Below are 8,192 nucleotides of genomic sequence, written 5' to 3'. Positions count from 1 at the left end.
GAACAGAATTTGTGGCAAGTATATACATATGAACATGTGAAAATTATCAGAGAAAGCTGGATAAATTACTCTATGAAAGCATCAATGTGACATTTCACAAAGAAAGTGTAGTTTGGCAGAAGCAAGTATTTCTGCATTCAGAAGAAACTGGAATATGTACATGAGAGTTGCTTAAAAAGTTGTGGTCATAATATTTGTGCCATATTAAAGATGTTTTTTTGTGAATAAGAAAGCATAGTGGTGCTGTGTTTCTTAAAAAAATATGAAAAGTAAATAAAAATGGAGTCTGTATTTTCACTGCTTTTGGGGACCACACAGGTTAAGAGCTGAAAATAGTTACTAAAGGAAAAGTTTTGTAAAAACCTCTTGGTCCTTGCAAAGAACAGAAACAGAAGATAGTAAAGTAGAACAGCATATCAATGTGCACAGCTGATTAGGAAGAAATTTTGACTCAGGAAAATGTGTAAGGAAAAAGTGTTGCTCTGCTGCAGTTTTCTCAGAGATGTAAAGCCCTAGATTTTTAAGCAAAGATTTATGGAGCAAGGAGTGTACTGTAGAAATGAACTTGTGCTTACAGGAGGTAGAAAAGGGAAGAATGTAAAAGGTCTTTTTAAACCCAAATATGCTGTTCTTTTCCTTGCTGAAATTAATTTTGTAAAATAGGTCCATAGATACTGATCACTGTGTTCAGAGCCAAAGATGCAAAATCCAACAGAGCATAGTATCAACTACAGCCAGGGGGTAGTTTACAAGAGAAGAAATGCAGTTTCTCAGAAATGTGACTGGTTTCTTACTTCTTCAGAACTGAAGGCTGATTTTTTCTCAGAAAAGCTCTAAAAAATGAAGAACGATCAGAAGACTGAAACACACTTTTAAGGATTCTTTAAATATCTTGTTTCAGACATTTCAAACTCCTGACAAAGGCTACTCTGAGAACAGTAAAGTCCCATATTAATATATTTTTCTCACAAGTACTGTAGGCTGAAGCCAGAGATTATGTTAAATTAACCTATGTTAGAGTCTTCAGAATATTGTTTCCTTTTCCTTCAGTGACGCCATAGTAGAGACACTGGTCAATGTAAAGAATAAAACAGGGTGATTACTCAGATTTTTGTGGTTTCAATATCAGGCTGGAACACAGTTTCAGTGGCAAACACTGCTGGGAATAATAGTGCTTTTATCAAGATGAAGAAGAGGACTCCAAAGGTCTTCAAAGAAGAAAAAACCCTCACATTTTCAGACATACCATATTTGTCTTTTTGATTGCACTCTTAAGGTTCATTAAGTGTAGTCAGGGCTACATTTAGCTCAGGAGCTCACACAATCACTTACACAAGAGAGCAGCCAGGCCTTAGGCACCAGAAAGCAGATTAAGTCTGCATCCTGAACCTTCCCAGCTGCCTTTGTTCTCCCTCTCTCTGCTTTATTAGGGCTTTGTTTAAATGGAAGTGTGCTATAGGGAGTGTTTCATTTTCTTAAAATTATATTTAATAGAGTAAAATGATTAAATGGCCTTTTGGTCAAGATGGCTTGGGCTGAAATTCATATATATTGACTGATCAGGATTAGGGGTTCCAAAAAAAATGGGTGGAACACTGTGAAATGCTCAAAGATTATTTGAAGCATTAATTAAGAATTCACATGAAAGTCGGTTTTTCCTGATAATGAAAGGCATCAGTCTATGGAGATTTTTTTTTTGGGGGGGGGGCCTTGCAGCCTTTTTCTTGCAACCTCTTGTTGCTTTTAGGTTAAATTTTTAATCAATTTAGGTTAAAAGCAACAAGAGGTTGTACTACAATATCTTAAATTTATAATAGCTTTCTAGAAGGAGAACTGTCAGAAAAGCTAATGCCACTTTCTTGTCCAGTGACAATATGTTTTGTTAAAAACATTTTTAGTAGTGTGTGGAAAACATAAATGGAATCTCTTCTGGTAGCACCATAATTGCGCATCCCACAAATAGTATTTGGTCCTTCAAGGCTCCAACATGGTAAATCTTGGTGATGCATTTCCCCCTAAAACATGTCAAAAGTCCAAAGCAAAGAAAAGAAAGCCACCACTTTATCAAACATATAATAAGAAATAAATATGAGATTTCAGAGACAACCAGAATATTGACATGTAAAAATCAATTTAATCAAATAATAACAGAAACCTGTATTCTTTATAGTACACATCAGTGACTAGTAGAGATAACAGTTAGTGAAGTAGTATTTCAGGGGATGTCTCAATTGGCCATCCAATGACATTACCACCCCTGGAGGTATTTAAAAGATGTGTAGATGTGGCACTTAGGGACATGCTTTAGTGCTGGACTTGGCAGTGCTGGGTCATTGGTTGGATTTGGTGATCTTGAGGTTCTTTCTCAACCTAATGGTTCCATGATTTCCCTGTCATAATGGCTTTGCTAAGGAAACCATTCCAAATGCTCCTTTCTGGAATCTCACTCTGACCAGGGTCAACAGTTGGGACTATTTGGCTTGGGTAAAAATGCCAAAAAACTCAAATACACAAAAAACTCAAACATTTTTCCCTCTAGGGTTTATTCCTTGTGGAAGTTTTGCAAGGGCAGTGGTGAGTCAGCAGAGGGACACTGAGCACTGTGACACAGCAGCCCTGGGGCTCCCTGGTGACACGGGGCACAGCGGAAGAAGCAGCACCAGAGGCTTTGCAGATGGAGCAGCAGAGACCATGACACTGGCCACAGGAGCACTGCCAGAGCTGACTGAGATGCAGCTCCTCTCCAGTGACCTCCACAAGGCTTCTTTGCCCTGCTAAGGAAAAAAATTACTCTTCATTAGTACTGAAAACATGGATCCTTTTCATTACCAATTCTATGCATTTTCTATGTTCATTGTTTAAAACTCACCCACCACCAGCATATTAATTAAAACTGATTAATTATATCAATCTAGCTGCTGGCTTGTTTATGAGGTTTGTTATTTACAAGATAGGAAATTAAACTTTGCATAGTGAGTAAAATCAGATTGTTACTATTCCAGTCATTAATTGTATATCAGTTGTAATTTTCATAATGTCAAACATATATTCCAGTTTGCAATTAGTTTAACAGTGTTTGTTTATTCCATCATATCTAGTTTCCTCTTAATTTTAAATAAATGTTTAGGTTTCCTAATCTGAATACTATAATTTCATGACAGAATTATGATTAGATGGCTGATAAGGCTTTCCAAGGGAGTGTTTAATTATTTGGGGTAGATTGAACCAAGTGTTCTGGAAGAAGAAGAGAAAAGAGAATACAATATCACTTACTTGATATTTTAGTGTTTTTATGGACTTCACTCACGTATTCTGACCTGGTTTCCCAAACAGCAAAACATGCCTGCTCACCTACAGCCTGGATATTCCATATGCAGAAAGAGAAATTTGACTGGATAACCAGTCCCACACACAAGCCCACTTCCTACATCCATCTGCAGTATCTCACACCTAACCCAGTATCTCACATCTAACCACATCAGACTAAATCCACTTAGAAAATTACCTACCTTCTCACATTGCCTATGCAAGCATGGGAAAATGAAGCCATAAATGTCCCTTACCCCAGTAGTTTGGCCACACAATATGCACTCCCCATTTAATTGCCTACATAGTTTTCCACTTGAGTATGAACTACAACTCAGTCACGTTAAGAGATAAATCTAGGTTTCGCACAGATATCATGCAAAAGCAAAATATTAAGGTTATTTAATGAAGCCTCATCCTCAAAACAGAATGGAAATTGTACAGATTACAAAAAATTAAGAGAAGAATTGACAAGTATTTCAGGCTGTATGATTTTAAAAGTAATCCAGCTGAGCAGAATAAATTAGCTTAGGAGCTTGATTGTTTAATGCGAGACAGTAGATCCTGATGGACACTCCTATTTTTATAAATCATATTTATATTTCATTCAGTCACTTTTGCCTGATTTACAAATAATTTTTAAAATCTAACATTAGACACATTACTAAAAATTGAATAGCTCAGGCACATAATTTGGAAAACTGAGCCAGGAGACTTCTGGATGGAGAGCTTGTCATTTAAGAGTGTGGGGGTTTTTGTCATTTGGCTAAACTAGATCCAGACAAGGTAAGTATCACCAGCTGGGAAGAACAATAACAACAACGAATTTTTAAAACCTTCAGAGAAGGTTTTGTGTATGCATTTGTGTATGCACTGACTTGTATTGGTACTTAAAACACAAATAAAACCCGTGGAACTAAATATTCGTATGGGGTCATCCTGAAACTTGAAAAAGCGTGGAAAAGCCTCCACTAGAGGAATTCAGTTTCTTCTGAAGGACAGTAGGAAACTCCAGCCAAGTTTTATAAGGGCTGAGTGAAACAGTCACAGTAATTGAATCTTTCTCCAGCAAAAAACCCAAGATGGCTTGTAACCCAGTATTACTGCATCAGGCCATATGTGCTGGATCATTAAAGACAGCTAAAGTAAACAGATAAGCAGGAAATCCAGTCTGGCTTTAAGAATCTAGAGTGAAATCAGCTACTTCCACAAACTTTGTGAAGTGACCCCGAGCTCAGCAGTTGGAACAATGAAAAATGTTTATGCATTTTACTCATAAATTGTCTTTCACTGAATGCTTTGGGCATGCAAGTAAAATGTTTTGTTTGTCTGTTTGTTACTTTAGGAGAACAAGTATTCTTAATCCATAATAAATATATATTTTTAATATGTTCTTTAAAAAACGAAACACATTAACAAGGAAATAGCAGCCAGTACTGAAACAAATAGGGCAGTGTAGACATGCAATACCAAACCAATGGTAAAAGTACTGACTGAGGTGAAAAATGAACCCTTGCTGGTCTGAATCTAAAATTCTTCTAAGGGGATCAAGCGTAATCTGAGTTTGTTACTTCTGAAAATCCAGTCAGCTTGAACCTGACACAACTGGGAACAGCCAGCATTTAACAGGAGAGGCAGTAGGTTCTCACCCTTGTCCTGGTCCCCTGAGTGTCAGAGGCTCTTTTAGGCTTAAGTGCTGATCCTGCAGGAAAAGACACCTTAGGAGAGCTGAGGTTCACAACAGCCTTTACAAGCTGATACCAAGCCACAGAACCACAGAGATCAACCTTAAAACCTGGCGTTAAGAGCCTGGTGAAAAAAAGGAGAAAAATTCTAAAAAATAATGTTTCATTTAATTTAAAATTTTTAAGCTCCTTCTTGGTGAAACAAATTCTCTTCATTTTGGGTCTCATCCTCTTTCTCACACAGCTTTGGAAGGAGTATCCTCATTTTCTTCTTTGCAGCCAACCAGAAAAGTCCTGAGAACCTGGGATACTGCTCTTACTTTAGGTCACACCTGCAGTCACAGCCTATAAAGATCTTTTACCAAATGACTAAGCAGAGGCATGTATCTTATTACAGCATAGGGTGTTAATGAACATCAAGAAATATCAGTATTCTGTTTTTCAGTAATTTTTTAAAACAGATATTAATAAAAGAAATGTATTAATTAATGGAAGAAGCACAATTTTTACTTGATTTAAGGTACATTTAGTCAGCCAACATACCTAGGTGATTGATATCCAGAAAGCAGAGTCTTGTTCAAATGGTCTGCTGAAACCAGAACAAAACATCTAAGTCTGAGCAAAAATTAAACATTCTCTGAAAGAAACAAGAACAAAGCCAGTTATTTGTAAGGCAGATGTTATATATCGGTATTTTTGACTCATTGTAATTTATTTTGCCTGGAAGTAAGCCTGCCATTTTCATACATCTCTTTGGGGTTTTTTTACCAGTTTTATGCCAGTGGGTAGTATTTACTGATGAAATGCAGTCAGAAGAGCTTTCTGTGTAATTGCACTTTCAGTGAAGCAGACAGATTCTCTTCTTCAGCACTTGCTTGCTCTCACACCCACATATTCTGATTCGTATGCAGTGCCTTATCTCTTGCTGTCTGGCCTGTGAATTATGTGTCTGCATTTATGTTTTCTGCCAGTGTTTGCTCATCACTGGTTGGTCATTTTTCACCTCCTGAGTTACACAGTCATCACTGTTACCACTTGTACTTCCATGACAGAAAATGAAAAGTACATCCCTTCAATATTTAACCCTGCTTGTGCTAAAAGAGGTTTAGGACTATTCGAATCACAACACATGGAGGGTTTTTTCCTGATCAAGATCAGTCTAGAGCTGAAAAACTGGGTAATGTTTCTGTGTATTGTTACTAAAATTATCAGAGTAAGCAATAGTCTTGGCCTCTGTCCATGAAATGCTGGCCACAGCAGATCCCTGTGAGGTTAAATCTGCTCCTCCATATTCTGGTGCACAGCAGGCTGAGTGGGGGAGAGACAAATTAAATGGAGATGCACACAAGTGTGTGTGAATTAGAGAACACTGCAGGGCAGCAAATGGCTGCCTGAAAGCAGCAAGAAGCACTTAATCAGAGGGACCATGTGAGCCACAGGAATTACTTACTCCCTGAGCTGGGAGATGTGACAGCATTCTGTTTTTTATTTAAAAATTGCTAAAAATCAATGCTGCCATTAAGGAACCATAAACACTCCCCATCCTCTGCCATGCAGCACTGAGAATCACTGGTGAAGTGACTGTCTTCCTGGTATTGCTGCCAAAAATACTTCAAGGGCATGTATGAACAGAGGAAAAAACCCAGCAGCTTTCTTTTCAGACTGAATTACCAGCACAAAAATGCATGCATTTTAATGAAAATTCTGTTCACATAGCCAAGTGTTCAAGAAATTGAAATACCTATGGGATTTCCAGTCGTATATCCTAAGAGGCTTCCTCTATTTATTATGACTTTCATTAATAAATTAATTGCTGACAGATTTATCACACATTGTGAGCACAGATCTTCAATCATCTTTGGCTGTGCATTTCTTTAAAGCACTTTCTTCTTGACAATACCAGAAAAGTCTCTAGGCATGCCAGAAATAGTAACATTCATGCAAATTCCTTGGCCCCAGCTGAAAGTCAACAGAAAAAAAGATAGATTGCCATTGCTAGTAAAACATCAGTATTGTTTACAAAGGAAAAAGCAGATGTAAATAACTACTTATTTATGAAATGCTGAATCATGGAACCAGATATGTCAGAAACCTTGCCAGGATATATTTCCCATCCTGTTTGGTTTTTTTTACTGAAAATAGATTGAGAGAAATGAGTAGATTCTCCACATCACAGAGTCTTTGGCAGCAGTTACTAGAAGAAGATCGATCACATGAGAACAATCCTATCTCCATCTGGAAAATGGGTTCCACAGGTTCCATGCCCATGGCAGGAGGGTTGGGACCAGATGAACTTTAAGGTCCCTTGCAGCCTGAAGATTTGTATGACTGTATTAAATTACAGTTTGTCAGCCCACTTTGCCCAGCAAAGCCCTGTGGCCACACACAGGTGGGACTCCAGCTGCAGGAGCATGAGGCTGCCTGACCTGACCCCAGGGTCCAGCCAGACCCCTCCAGGGGATGGCTCTGGGGGGAAAGACCTCTCCCCTTGCCCAGCCAGGGCTCTAGCAGCCTGTTAACATGGGTGAAACTGAGCTGATCAGAAGCACAATTACATGGTCAATCACCAGGACAAAACTGCCCAGTCCTCAGAGAGCTACAGGTTTAGTAAGGTACATGCTGGATGGAAATCATGGCTCCTTATTTCCACTCAAGGAAAAAAAGGCACCTGAGGCAATGTCAGAGGAATGCCATATAGGACAACTGCTGAAACACCTTCAGTTAAAGATTAAAGAAGCAAAAAAGCAGAAAAAACAAAAGTTGAAAGTTGCTTTTTTGCATATTGGAGCTAAATCGTAAGTTACTTGGCAACTTGTTTCTCAGGAGGTCTCTGGGAACAATCAGTGAATTTGCTGCTGGGAAGTATAAAAGGTAACAGTTTCATAACTAACACATTCACAGCTATGGTTACCACTCCCGAAATGGCTGCACAGCCAGCCATGGTCTATAAGCCCTGTGTACTCAGTGCTGAAACTGCCCTTTGTTTCCTGAGAGCTAGAACTAGGGTGAGAATGTTCAGGCAAAGAACATTCTATCTGGTCTGAATTAAAGACCAAAACTGTAGAAACAAACATGCAAAAATTCATTGTCATTTTCTGCATGTGCAGCAGTTAAGTATTCATCCCCAACCTTGTGAGCCTGAAAATGTGCTGGAAGCCCAACTGCACAAAACAGCTTGTACTGCTTTACAATATAGCTGTG

At 38.4% G+C, this 8,192-nt stretch overlaps 1 long non-coding RNA gene across 1 annotated transcript in view; it reads right to left on the bottom strand.

Annotated features, from left to right (window-relative positions):
• Positions 1-2,572: 2,572 nt before the first annotated feature.
• The window catches only part of LOC102071447 (uncharacterized), a 36,066-nt gene continuing 30,446 nt past the window's right edge, over positions 2,573-8,192 (bottom strand). Inside the window, exons 2-4 of the long non-coding RNA XR_012582928.1 lie at positions 5,535-5,628; positions 3,274-5,115; positions 2,573-2,774 (exon numbers count right to left, since the gene is read on the bottom strand). This is a non-coding gene — a long non-coding RNA (uncharacterized LOC102071447). The remainder of the gene's footprint in view (positions 2,775-3,273; positions 5,116-5,534; positions 5,629-8,192) is intronic.

Source organism: Zonotrichia albicollis, chromosome 1, assembly GCF_047830755.1.
Source record: "Zonotrichia albicollis isolate bZonAlb1 chromosome 1, bZonAlb1.hap1, whole genome shotgun sequence".
Lineage (NCBI taxonomy): Eukaryota > Metazoa > Chordata > Aves > Passeriformes > Passerellidae > Zonotrichia > Zonotrichia albicollis.
The sequence above is the reverse complement of the archived record's forward strand: the minus strand, read 5'-3'. Positions and strand labels throughout refer to the sequence as shown.